Below are 15,026 nucleotides of genomic sequence, written 5' to 3' on the forward strand. Positions count from 1 at the left end.
AACTGCCTGCCTAAAAACGGACTGTGGGGTGAAAACTGCCTGCATCACCAGGCCCCCTTCTCTCCTCTGCACCTCTGCTCACTCTGGCCCCCCGGCCTCACTTTCCTTCTCCCTTTGTTCCACCTCATTAAACCCACCTAGTCATCTAAGCTCCGGACAAGCCCTGTTCCCTCAGGATGTCCCCACTGACTTTGCCTCACAATGTGTCTCATGCAGATCAGCCTTTTCAACAGATGCGCAGCTTTCTCCTGAACCTGTTCCTCTTTTGAAGTCTTGGTGTCTCAAGGAGTTGCTCAGAAGTATGAAAGCAACCTGAACACTGTAATTCTTGTTCACGTTGGGCACCACTGCTTGCTGATGGACTGAAATGTGTCAGTCACCAATGTTGAAGTGACTCTTCGCAAGGAGAGTTGATTAAAAGTTAACTGATGAAGATCACAAAGCCTTAACACAGTGGGAAAGGCATATTCGGCTTGACCCGTTTCCCTTTACGGTCTTGCTATTTCCTCTTCCTGCCGCCACAGAAAGAAATGGCTGGCCTCTCTCGTCTTTCTGACCAATAATTCTATGGAATTTCTAAGTATCTTGTCATTTTTCCACTAAAAAATAATAATGGCAAAAATGACCCAGGTGAATTGGACTATAAAAAGGAACTATTTTTAAAAATGGAAGAAATAAAGGTGACCCTCTGACTTCAGGACAGAGGAGGCTTTCCTCAGCATAAGGACAAAACAGAAACCACAAAGAAATGTCGAGTTATAAAGAGATCTATATGAACTCAGTAAAATAAACAAACAAAACCCCAGAAACACCACTAGAAGCAGAAATAAATGACAATGACAAATATATGTGATAGATGGAGATTATAACTTCCTAAGCATTAAGTTCTTTAATCAACAGGAAGTGAACAAAGATCTTGAAAACAAAATATACAATAAAGAGGGCTACTGACGGCACATAATCAAAACACATTCATCCTCATGTGGATGCCAGAGAGCCAATCAGAAGGACAATGTCTTTTTTTTTTTTTTTTTTGCTCTAAAATTGAGAAAACTATACTTAAATTACATCTTGTATGGATACAAAGGAATGAACACACAAATACGTTCCTGGTAAAAACTGTGAAGGGTGATTTAACAGTAAATGTCAAGATCAAAAATGTACATTCCCTTTGACCCTATAATCCTGCAGAAATTTATCCTGAGAAAATAATCAGAAAAGATGCCCACACAAGGATTTTACTTTATTTATCTCAGTCCTATGTAAAACCAAAAAATTGAAGACAACTTAAAGTCCACCAGTTGCATATTGGCTAATGATAAATGTTACATCCACGTAATAGATATAATTACCAAAGGTAATGAAAGAGATCTGTATTTATTGATTTAGAAAGACATTCACAATATACTGATGAGTGAAAGAAATGAAAGTCCCCAACTGTGCAGGATTTCAAAAAAACCCAAAAACTTGTATTAAATATTTGGAGAATAATGGAAACAGAGATAACAAGGTGATAATAGGGTTAATCTCTGAATTACACGATCATGGGGGTTATTTATTTATTTTGCTATTTTGTATTTTCCAAATTTCTGTAATAAATGTGTCACTTTTAAAAACTGGAAATATTTTTAAAGGTAAGTAATATGCCTTTATACTTATGTTCACCAGTGCATCTGATGCCTGTATCTGACAGATAGCATCCCAAAAGAATTTATGTGCCAATTGGGTTTGGACTGTGTACCAGCATATGGACCATTTGGGCCTCCTTTTATTTTTATTTTTATTTTTATTTTTCTACCAGGACTGGTATTTTCGGCACAAAGAGAGATTTGTTTACTACCTACTCCATCCATTCACCAACTGGGCACAGGAACCATAAACATTGTCATTTCCCAAATGGAAGAAGGTATGGCTTTGAAGAGCGGAGCCTTTAATCAGACAAAACATCTCACTTTGCCCTAGTCATTAAACTGACTTCAGAGACAAAGGCCCAAGGCCTTCCATCTGTTTAGTTTGTATAAAGACAGTCAAGTGATGCTGAGCACTGGGGATACCGTGTGTTTATATTAGGAGTAATGAACTGAAAGCAGGGCATCTAATCCTTTCCCTAGCCAGGAGGTACTTCCAACATTTTAGAAGTCTTTTTTAAAGAGTAATAGAACTTTATAAGCATATTGGTCCTTTCATCTCCCAGAAAGTATACTCAAGGCATAATTCAGACCTTTACATTAGATCATATTAAGCCTAATTTAGTTCTTCAGCACAACAAAGAGCCTGGGGGTCTTTAGGAAGTTGTAAGAGTCATAGAAGTTAAAGAACCTGACTTTTTAAACACACATGCATCTTTCCCATATGATAATGAATGTGCTGAATGTCCTGCCTCTGGGAGGTCTTGCCAACATGCTGAAGGGTGGGTTCATTCCAGCAACAAAGGGGTGTGAGGGCAAGAGCACACCCAGCTGGTGTCTCCCACCAGGCTTCCACTCTTCTAGAAGAGCTCATCTTCCTACTTTTAAGTTTCTCAGCAGTGGGCACGCCGAGGCTGCTTTGGGTGAGCCAAGAGTATAAGGCAACTGATGGTCCCCACATTCCAAACCAGTTTGCTCCAGGGATTTGACATTTGATTCTTAAAGCAGGATGCCTTTATAATTTTGTTTTTTAGCCACATCTGAGATCTCAGATGATAGTCACGATTCAATACTTTAAAAGAAAAATTTGACGGCATAAACCCCACCAACAGATAGATTACATGTGGTATAGTGAGCATGGGCTCTGGTCATAGGCTTGGGTTTACATCCCAGCACTCCTATTACCTAGTCTGGGATGAGTTGCCCAGCCTCTCCAAGCCTCAGTCCCCTAATCTCTGAGGGGAGTGAGATGGTAATATCCACCCAGCTACCTCACAGAGTGAGGACAAATGCACTCATGAATGTGGAAACACTTCATGAACTGCAAAAAGCTGTGTCTTACGATGACAGTGCCAAGTCTTGTTGTTTGGCCAGTTTCTTATGCAGTCAGGTAGCATCACGTCTCAGAGACTGGAGAGTAGTCAGTGGTGCCTGAGTCACAGGATGCTCCGATCTGAGGCTGGAAGCCCTCAAGAAGTGTCTCTGAGTATACTGTAAACCTAAGTTCCACCCACTGTTCCAAGTCATCAGTCACTTTCCAAAGCCGCAAACTCCTAGGACAAAGTACCTTGTTGTTTGATCTAGCATTTTGTTGCAATAACCATTGGTTAAGTCTACAAAAGCTGGCTGCTCCCCTGGGACAGGGAAATCTCTACAGAGAGATTTTTGTGGGTTAATGGGATCTTCTGAAGGGGACCTGGCCAGCAGCCACTCTCCCTCTGCCTCCCCTCCCCAGGCTGACTCTGCCTCTATCAGCATGAAAAATGGGGAGTTGATTGGGCTTGTATCATCCATAAGTTAGCTTAGCTGCCTAGGGGTCATTTGTCTAGAGCACGTATTCCCAAATCCAAGGGAGGGTTGCCATTTTCTTTTCCAGTGAGGTCATCCTGCCTGTCCGCAGCTTTGACATGTAGCTAACCAGGGCTCTCACCACAGGCTGCGTGGGAGCAGAGAAAAGAGCCTCCCATCCAGGAATGACAGGCCAACTTTGGGGCTTCCTTCCCCTTTCTCCGCTCTGTTGTCTTGGGCTATGACCTCTGCTCAGGCTGGGCCTATAACACCCTTAAGCCTCAAATGGAGGAATCTCACTTGGCCCTGAAATACTCTTCCCCATGTGGGCCAGGGAATGCATTTTCCTTTGTAACTCACTTTGAAGCTTTGTGTTTCATGTGGCGTGGCTCACAGGGAGCTTTTCTTTCACTGATGAGGCTACTTGTGACTCTCAAAGGAAAACACAGGATTTGAACAAATGGGATGGTCAGCCACATGGCCTCTGGTGGCACTGTATGTAGAGGCCCAAATTGGCCTGAACAAGGACCCTTATAAAGCTTATGATGTCAAGAACCTGAAAAGCTCTGTGCTGACCATACAGTTCCAGATCCCATGAAGGAAGGGAGATTTATTATCCATCTATCTATCTTGTGCCAATCTATGCTAACATGTGCTCATCTTCTTCACAATAACCCCACTGGTGGGCACACGCGGGCCCACTTTTGAGGTGAGGAACCTGAAGCCCAGAGAAGTGAAGGAACTCACCTAAGAACACAGCCAGGAAATCAAAACCAGAAGGGCCATCCTCACAGCCTCGACCTTGCACAGCTCACAGAGACTGCTGGGCTGTCCATTTACTCACTTAGCTCACACCCACTGAGCACTCTGTGCTGGCACACTTCCACGTCCTGGGTTGTGCGTAGCACTGAGCAAAAGGGACCAGGTTCCCACAGACATGAACAAGCAACAACACATGCAGAAATTCCAAATGCTGGTTAGGACTTCAAAGCCTCAACAGTCAGGTGATCTGACAGGAAAGAAAAGCAGCTGGAGCCAGGGTGGTCAAAGCTGCCTCTGAGAGGGACTGGAGATCTGAGACCAAACAGTGAGAAGTCAGGCATGCCACCGTCTGCAGGAAAAGGCCAGTGAGCACAGAGGATCTGAGGATGTACAAGAGCAGAACAAAGGTGTGTGGGCTGGCCAAGTGGGCAGGGCTGAGTGGGAAGAGTTGTATTTGGAGAGGGAGCAGAAACCTGACCGTGCTCTTGCAGTCCACAGCCAGGTGTTTCCATCTTATTCTGCAGGGGGCGGGACACCATTTCAGGGGGTTTGATAGAGGACTTACCTCTCGTTCTAAAGAGATCACCCTACTGTCTGTAGGTATTATGGCCCCTGACAGATAAGAGGAGACTAGGGAGACCAGCAAAGGATTTGGCAAATACCGTGACTGAAAATTTTACACCTAGTTTAATTAATTTCATATTGTGAAGTGGTTTTCCTTCAAATATGTAGATACATATCTTCTATTCTGGCTTAGTGTTTGAAATCTATATCAACTACTTCATTCAACACACTGTACATTGGAAAATGTAGCTGGAAAAGTTCTCACTAGGGCTGGAGACTCAGCTTTGGAGCTCAGCAGGGTGAGGATAGCTTCCTTATATTGGGGCTGCCCACAGAGCAGCAGCAACATGCCAAAGGGGAGGGCATCCACACGGAGGGGTCAGAGCCTGGGCAGGGTGGGGAGCGCATCCACCTGGAAGGGCAGCCTGATTCAGGTGCTGAGTCTGAGCAGAGTGAGGGGCCTTCTCATGGTCAGCCAGATGCAGGGAGTCAGAGTGCAGAACAGGTGAGGAGGGCATTTGTGTGAGGTATGAGGCAGTGGTGGTGATGAGAGATTCTCTATATATGGAAAACAGATCAAGTAATTAAATATATTAAGGAAAATCTCTGTCACAGGGAATCTCTGTCAAAACGAGTTATAAATACAGAAGGAGAGAAGACTAGCTTTCTAGAACCATGCGCCCTGAGATTGTGTGTTGGAACTGAAGATATTGGAGGTGTAAATTCATATATCTCAGCACATACAGATATGGAAGCAAATACAGATGTGTACATATGTTTGTGTATGTGTATTCATGCATGTGTCTATATGTCTTCATACATGTGTGTACACATCTGTTTGTGCCTGTGTATGTATTACAAATGTGTATGCATATACTCGTGTGTCCAAGCATGTATGGACATATTATACATGTGTCTATGTCTATATGCATGTATACATATTTGTCTACACATAAATCCATACATGTATGCTTGATATGCATACATTTATACTCTAGCCCTGTCCACTGAGAGGACTAGAGGACTTGGTTACAGCAATAACCCATGCCTTCCACTTGGATTTTGGCTTCTATATATCTTTCTCTTCTAAAAGGAACAGGGCTCCTTGGAGAATGACTGATTCCTGGGATGGGGCCAAGAAAGTTCAAGATGAACCTGGAACATCTTATGCCAAAATCTAAGAAAGTTCTCAAAGAATGGTGGAAAGGCCAAATGGACGTTGTAGATAGTTTGAACTGGCCAATGTGAAAGAAATTTGAATACCAAAATAAATAATGATAACTTGTTATAATATTATTGTATTAAATAAGAGACAATACTAGTAGAAAATAAATGAATATATTGAAAGTTTGATGAGAAATAAGTTGCTTACATAGTTTCAATGTAACTCCTTTAAAACATTCATTAATTGCAAGTAGGAAAATCATTATTTTATAGTGGATAAGATAATACCTTAATGAAATAATCAAAAGAAACATTATCAATAATGGGACAAACTGACATTGTCCCACCTGATTGGATGTAATGAGAATGCACCAACATTTCTCTGATACACCTGCCAAAGACTCATGACCTGAGTCTGATCTTGAGGAAACACCAGACAAACCCAAACTGAGGGCATTCTACAATACAACTGGCCTGTAATCTGCAAAAATATCAGAGTCATGAAAGTAAAGACTGGACAACTTTTCCAGACTAAAAACACAACTAAATCTAATGTGTGATTCTGAATGAATCTGTTTGCCAGAAATATTACTGGGACTATTAGTGAAACTTGAATGAGATCTGAGGGTTAGGTGATGGTGATGTGTCCTTGTTAATTTCACAATTTTGACAGTTTTATGATGGCTGTATAGAGGACATTTTTCATTGTAGGAAAGACACAACAACAGAGAGATGAGGCATCAGGTTGGTGACTTGCTCTCAAATGGCTCAGAGATAAAGTTCTCTATACTCCACTTGTAACTCTTCTATAACTTATGATTGTTTCAAAACATTTTTTACGGGAAAATATAAATTTTAAACATGTAGTTTTCATTTACTCAAATCCAGAATCAAGCTGAATCTTAAACTCTGATAGATTATAAAATTTCAATCACTTTTACCCATATTTGTAGGCTGTTGTCATTTGTTTGTAAATGAAAAAATCATCACTTCAGGAGTAACTCTTTCTTTCTGTGATTTTAGCCTTAACCTATAAAATATAATTCACTTTACCTCAAAAGTGAGCTAAAACTTAAAAAGAACTTCCCCATGAAGACAGGATGAGGATTACACACCATGGATTAAGACTGAGAAGCATATTAAATCTTAAAGTGCATACAATTATCTCATGAAAACAAAAAGAGATTTACAACATTCTAAACCAATTACAACCTCACCCTGGGACAGTGGACTGAAGCCCCTAGAGAATAGATTCTGATTTTGTGGAGAGGATTTCCTCAGTGAAGGAAAATAGTCAAATAAAAATCACTCAGAAGTGCATGTTTCTTTGACATTTTCCTCTTCAGCATCCTGAAAACTATAGCAACTTTAAGCACTTTATGAATATTTTTAAAATTATATTGAATTGTGTTAAATTGTTTATGTTTATTGAATGCATATTCCTATAAAATAGGAATATTAAATGTATATAGTTGAATGTTTCCTTAAAATAGTCTTTGGTATAGTGATCTGCAGATTTGGGGATTTTTATGGCTGAGAATCAATTCAGCAATTTAAACTGTAGGGAACTGCATAAAGTTTATGATTTTTAATTTTGCCAATTAAGGGCATAAAATACAAATAAAATAAACTGCTTTCCCAATACTTCTATAATCTCACAACAAAGGTAGTCCTTTAAAGTAAAAGACATTTAACTTTTCCAAAACTTGTACAAGTTTTCTTCTTTTATTTTCAAAACAGGATTGGTAGACACATTTTCATTGACAGACTTGACTGCCTAAGGACTGTTTGGAAACTTGCTATACCCCAGCTACTTCATTCTGCAGATGCTAGATTCAGAGTTGAGCTGGGACTGGCCTGAAGAAAGGCTGCCACTTAAGGAAAGACCAAGATCTTGCATTCAGAGCCCCTGAGTCCTAAGCCAGTGTGCTTGCCACTACACTTAGCAGTTTGCTTTACACAGGTCTATCACTTCGATTTCTTTAAGCTACAATCAACAGAAAACTAACCTAAACTTGATTAAATAATAAAGGAAACTTATTGGCTCAGGTAATGGAAAAATTCAAAGGACAGCGTCAGGCAAGGCTTAATCCAGGATCTCACTTGCTTTATATAGTCATTAGCCACATTGTGGCCCTACCAGTCATTTCAGGGAGTTTATGTGTGGCTGCATAAAATTCCCAACCTTACACCATCAAGTCCAGAGGAATGGAAACTGTATCTTGGTGTAGTTCCCACCCGTCCTGGAAGTCACACTTAGATGGCATCACATGCTTCTCCTTAAGTAAGTCACTGGTGCTATGTGAGTAGGAGAGGTTGATAGTTTAAACCAATCAAGGCTTGCTCCTGGAGTTTTAGAGTTGTGTCAACTCCCCATAAACTACTAGGCTGACAATGGGAAAGAAGTAGTCTCCCAAGGAGAAATTAGGATATTGTTTTACTAGAAAAAGATAAATGAACATTGGACAAAAAGATAAACACAGGTGTACATTACAATAGGCTAGATAGAGATACTACTCTCCAGAAGCTTACTGTATTTAAAAAATGCTTTTATGCCAAAGAGCATGGACTATGTCTAGCTTGTTAATGGCTGTATCTCTAGTACCCAGAGTGGTACTGGTCCAGAGAAGGTCTACAATAAAAATGATGGAAAAATTAGATAATAGGAAAATACCAAAAAAAAAAAAATCAAAAAAGTATTCATAATCCCATGGTCCAAAGATAATCTTACTCTTAAATACTTGGGGTCATTCCTTCCTTTTTTTTTTCCTATGTGAAATGCTTATAGTTATTTATACTTGGCAGTATGTTTACTCATAATTTTTGCCTTGCTCTTATTTTTCCAGTTAATATTTACCATGTACATATCTCAAGTCATGAAACTCACTCAAAAACACAATTTTTAACAACTGTAAAACTTTCAATCATAAGGATTCTGTGTAATTTATTCAAACAATCCTGGATTAAGAGGCATTTAGTTTGTTTCTAAAGTTTCACTATCATAAATAGTGTTGCAAAGAACATAAACCTACTAAATCTGTGTGTGTGTGTTTCAGAAATGAGTGATGGGTACATTTTTTTGTGAGCATTCACAGACTTGCCTTCACCTTGCATTCTAAGGTTTTTGCTGATTGATTTATTGTGCTGGTGAGGATAATGGATAGAGAAAAGAACTGGAAGAAGAGAAAAGAGCTAAATTAATTTTTTAAAATAATTTAACTTCTACAAAATTAACTTAAAATAAAAACGACAAGTGACTACTCAAGAGGGAAAGTTTGGAGGAACTGGCTGAAGAATAGACGCTGGATTTTAGAGAAGACTTGGGCGTGAGCAGCTAAGCTGATGCATGAGACTTTAGAAGATGGCTTCCCAGAGGATTTGTAGTTTTGCTGTGCGTTGCGTAGTACAGTTTCCCTTTTCCCATCTTTCTAAAAGGCTTCAAAAGAAGCCACACATATATAAGTCAGTGTTTTTGGAGTGGAGCTTACTTTTCTTTCGGAAGTCTGAATTTGACAGGAGATGAGAAATAGATGAGAAATCATCTTCTCCAGTCCCACCTTTTTCAGTTTGATATCCTTAGGAAAGCTGCAGGAAGGGTGCTCTACTAGCAGCGAATGAAAAGTATGTTGTGTGCTCTTTTGATAAAAGCTTTTAACGTTTTGGGAAAGCAAATGTCCATGTGAATTTCTTTCCAGGCATTTCTGGTGTGGAGGATGGATTTTGCTGACTGAGCACAAACTCTAAACTGGGGCATCGTATGTTTCTTGTAGGTCTCGGTCATCCTGGTTTGGGCGAAGATCAAGAAGGGGTGTCGAGAACATACTTTGGCTCCATAGTTGGTCTGAACCTGGACTGCACTGCCCTACACACTTGGGTTCAACTATTTTTATTTCCTGGGGATATTTTGGATAGTTTTGCTAGAAAGAACCACATCAAAGCAGTTTGGGGAGGTTTTTCCAAGAATACAATATGGATATATTCTCCCAACTGTTCCCACAGTAAGGATGGAGGAAGAAGGCTATGAGGAAAGTCTCCACCTGCTCTTCCAAGAGCTCAGAAACACCTTATCCTGATTGTGCTGGTGCTGAGAAATACAGCACATCCTCCGAAACAAAGGAAATCACAGAGGTATCCTGGAAGAGTTTGCCTTGGCTTGTTTTTCTGTAATTTCTATCGCCTGCTCTTTGGGGAAATCCTAACACACCCCAGCAGGCCAATGACACCCACATAGCCTCCTGTTCTTCGAAAAGGCCAAGCAAGACGATATGTTCCATTTTGCTGCCTAGGACATCTGAGTCATTAAACCTCTTTCTAAAGTAAAACCCAGCTAGCAATGTATGCCCCTTTCTAATCTGAAACAGCTTTGCCTCAAGGCTTCCATTTTGAGGCAAAATGCTCTGGTGCTCTTGGAGCTCTTAGCCAGAACTGTTCTTGCTGAGACTGTTTCTCAGCCTTGCTTGCCACTAAGCGCTTCTTGTAAAATATGGTAAATGCAGGAGCTCAGAAATGCTTTCCTTTGGGGAGGGAAGAAAAAAAGTGTTGTGTAAGATAGACAGCTGAGCACACATAATGATTGCCATATGTCAAAGGATCTCAAGCCTTTAAAATGGACTTGGGCAGTACTTTGCTAAGTGTTCCCATAAAACAACTGCTTTTATAGGTTTCTGAGGTCTTAGCAATGGAAAACATGTATTCCTGATCTTTCTGTATCTTGTTTAGTTTTACCATTCCTTTGTTTCAAGGACTTGGGGACTATCTCCCTTTGGCACCAACCAGAATCTGATCTGGATCATCCAGTAATGGCCAGTGAGTTACAAGGAAGCATTTTTCTCATGATTTTCCCAATTTTAGTTAGCTTTTAAAATGTAGGGAAAATTGTCCTTTAAACCTTAAAAGCCCTGGGAGAAAGACTGATGAAAATCATGGCCAAGTGAACTGTTTGTTTGGCTTCCTGTGTCTCTCTTCTCCTTCAGTGGGAAAATGAAGTGATTAATTTGACAATAAGGTAAAAATCCTTTGGTAGGGGGAATATACATAAATTAATAACTTCCCTTCTATCTAATTCTTAATTCTGAAAAATCCCCCATGAAGGCCTCCCCACAATCTAAAATATCACAGTTGGCTTCTGTCTCTTAGAAAGAAGTGAAGATTCTTTCAATGGCCCCAAGGGAGACTGGATCAAGTTGTTCAAATTGGGGAAACCGAGCACTCAAAGTGCCCCCCAAGCTCTTTGCATATACCTCTTTGCACACTGTGAAGTGCAGCTCTCCATCTAACAAAGACTAGGACAGGTTTTGTGTGTGTAAAGGAGAATCCACAAAGACCTTGTTCCCCTGAAACGTATGTCCCAGACTCAGAAAAAGAATTCAGAGAGTAGACAAATCAGACCTCTATTTCCTTTATCAAGTGCTATTAAGGAGATAAACAGGAGAGTGGGCATGGGGGTGATAAAAGGGTGAGGTGGAGAAGGCAGCGGAAGGAGATCTCTTCCAGAAGTTCATATTGAATTGACACCTGGAAAGTAAATCAGAACATTCAAGATAGAAGGAACAAAAGGATAGAGGTTTAGAAAGGACTTGGCAAGGATTAAAGAATACCTGTTGCTAGAGCTGAGTGAGAAAGGAGGAAAAGCATGAGATGCAGATGACGATGCAGAATCATGGGGGCCAGTGAGACCCTGCTGGACCTTGTGGGCCATGAAAACTAATTTTGATTTCAGCAAATTCTAGATAATATTAAAGGTTTCAAGGTAACCTGAGTCCAGAATGGATCTTTGTGTTTGGGAGTTGGAAAGCCACATGCCAATAAATGAAATTTGCATCATGAGAGGTGCCAAAATTGAGTATGCATAAGGAAGCAAAGGCATAGCACAAAAATACAATTGGAAACCGTCCCCTCTCACACACTGCCCTCTCTGTTTAACATCAGCTCCTGTCTCAATCCAACCAGTCAACATCTTTGTTGGGCTGTCTCATGTTGATTGTGCAATGTAAACATTGGACAATACAAAGCAAATACAAGGCAAAGTGATTGCAAAATGAAACTACAAACTTTGTGAAGGATGCAAAAATATCTTGGAGTCCCAGAATGTTGAAGAATCAAGCTAGCCATACTCAGAGCCATGGATCAGTGAGGATGGGGCAGAATTAAATCAAAAGAGAAAATCAACCACATTGAGGATATAAGTGGAGCTATAAATGAGAATGATTCAAATATCAAACAGTAAGAGAAATCTTCAGAAAATTTGTAAAATCCTTGAATAATTTTGAAAGAGAGGGACAGACACTTTATGACAATGTTACACAAGTTCAAGGAAAGATCAATTTTGCTATTATACAATTTTGTCGGAACAACTGAAAAAAATCACTCAACTTACATATTTTCTAAGAGGGCAGAGTTTTAATCTACCCCTCTATTTCGATCTCTATTTGTTAAATGTTAAATACAATAAGCTTGTTTTTCATTAACTGTTAGCTTTGTTTTAAAGCCCTAAGTAACTGTTTTTTACTTTATTTTGAAAATTTAGACTCTATTTTTGATGGATTCATGTTAAGTAGTATTTTTCCAGCATCAATTATCTTAGGATAATGAAGACCTCCTGTGCACACAGTTAGGAATGTGCTGTCTCTGCATATTAAGATGACAGCCCTGAGTCACCCACCAATGCCCAAGTACCTTGAGTTACTTCCTGGAGAGGGAGATGATGTTCCTGAGTATTCATACTCTCCCCTGATCCTTCATCCTGTAGAGGGGCTGTCTGGAAGAGGAAGAAAGTTGGGTCTCAGAGCCATTAGCTTCAGCCAAGTGAATTAATCAGCTGTAGTCCAACCAGCAAAGGAAAGCACTTACCCCCAAGAAAGAATATTTCTGCTCAGCAAGAGCTTTCAGAAACTACATTTAATGTATATGTCCTCGTCCTAGGAATTTTCAGATGTTTGGAAAACACTGTAAAGACTTCCCAGATGGAAGCTGTACTCCATTCAGGAATGGCATGGATCATACAAGTACTTGAAATTCTTCCCACACTGTCTTTGAGAACATCTGTCTAGAGCCAAAAGCTTAGATCATGATATACAAGAGGCTTGGGACCATAACCAGGTTTCTCTCCTGCTTACTTGTGTGATCTCAGACAAACAGACTTACCATCTCATTTATCGCAGCTATGAATACTAACCCCCTTATAAGGCAGATGTAAGAATTAAGGTGGACAGTGTATAGCAAGTGCTTAGCATTCTGTCTGGTCAGGAGTAAGTCCACAATACATGTTCTCTAGTGGTAGTGAAGCAACAGTATCTGGAAAGACGTTACACCTGACAATTCTAACCTCTCTGTCTATCACATTTTGAGAGCTGAAAGTACAAAACCACTGCAAGGATTTTGTGGTCAGAGTGGCTTCTTAGTTTACATTGCAGATCATGGAATGCCTTGTGTACCACAGCAATGCATTTCAACTTTATTCCACAGGATGGAAAAGCCTTGGAAAAGTTTTAATTAATGGTTAAAAAAAGAACTAATTATAACAATATTTAGCTAACATTTAATGAATGCTTATTATATACCAGCCACTGTTTATAGCATTTTACAGATAGTAATTCATTCAATTTCCACATAACCCTATAAGGTAGGGACTATTATCACTCCCTATTTTACAGATGAGAAATTGAGGAACAGAAGTTAAATGGGAGAGCCAGGATTTGAAGTAAGGAAGTATGGTTTCAAAACCAGTGTTTATAACCATTAGTCTGTAGTATCCCTGGGAGTGTCAACATTGTTTTTGCATATAGAAGGGCCAAACTGAGAGGCAAGGATATGGATTTGGCTATTGAAAGAGTTCAGAGGAGACATGATGAAAGCATGATCTAGGCTCTGATAGTAGGTGTAGCAAGATTTCAAAGACCCAGCTGCAGGCAGAAATGAAACATTTCTTGGTGTACGAGAGAACCTCAGGTAGGTGATGAGAAAGAAGATTTAAAAAGTTAATTTCTGACTTGGTTGACCAATTGGCTGACAGAAAGGCTTACAAACCTCAGATAAGGGAAAAGAGGATGTGAAGACCAGTCATGGACAGGACACAGGAGGTCTGAAATTCTCGGAAACATCCACAGAGAAATGTGGAAGCATTTTGTAAGACAGATAGATGCCAGAAATTCAAGAGAGGAAGTAATACAGTTTAACTACTAAAAAAAAAATCAAGACAACCCACAGATTGTGAGAAAATATTTGCAAATTTTGTATCCTAGAAGAGATTTGTATCCAGGATATATAAAGTAATTCTGCAATTCAACAGCGAAAAGACAAAAAGCCCAGTTTAAAAAATAAGCCAAGTATCTGAATAGTTATTTCTCCAAAGAAAATGTACAAATGGCCAATAAGTGCATGAAAAGATACTTAACTTCATTAGCCATCAGGGAACTGCAAATCAAAACCACCATAAGATATTTCATATCTGCTAGAATGGCTATAGTAATTTTTTAAAAAGATAGTAACAATTATTGGCAAGGATACAGAGAAACTGTGTTACTCATACAATGCTGGTGGGAACTTAAAATAGCACAGCCATTTTGGAAAACAGTACGGCAGTCCCTCAAAATGTTAAACATGGTGTTACTATATGATCTAGCAATTCCACTCTCAAGTATCTACCCAAGAAATACAAGAAAAAACCCAAATGTCAATGAACTGATGGGTGGATCAATGTCGCCAAGTCATACAGTGGAACATTATTCACCAATAAACAGGAAAGAAGTAATGACACACACTACGACATTAATGAATCTTAAAAACATTGCACTAAATGAAAGAAACCAGACATAAAAGATTACACAGAATTCCATTTATATAAAATGTTCAGAATAAACACATCTATAGAGACAAATAGTAGATTAGTGAGGGCGTAGGGATGGGGCAGAAAGAGGAGAAAATGAAGTGACTGCTAATGAGAATGGGATTTCTTTTGAGTGATTAGGTTGTAGTGATGGTTTGCACAACTCTGTGAATATACAAAAATCTATTAAAGGGTACATTTTAAGTGGGTGAACTGTTTGGTATGTTAATTATATTTCAATGAAGCTGTTTACAAAAATTAATCAGGTCCAACAACAGAACTAAATTCAGCAGTCT

The sequence above is a fragment of the Camelus bactrianus genome, chromosome 17, assembly GCF_048773025.1.
Source record: "Camelus bactrianus isolate YW-2024 breed Bactrian camel chromosome 17, ASM4877302v1, whole genome shotgun sequence".
Lineage (NCBI taxonomy): Eukaryota > Metazoa > Chordata > Mammalia > Artiodactyla > Camelidae > Camelus > Camelus bactrianus.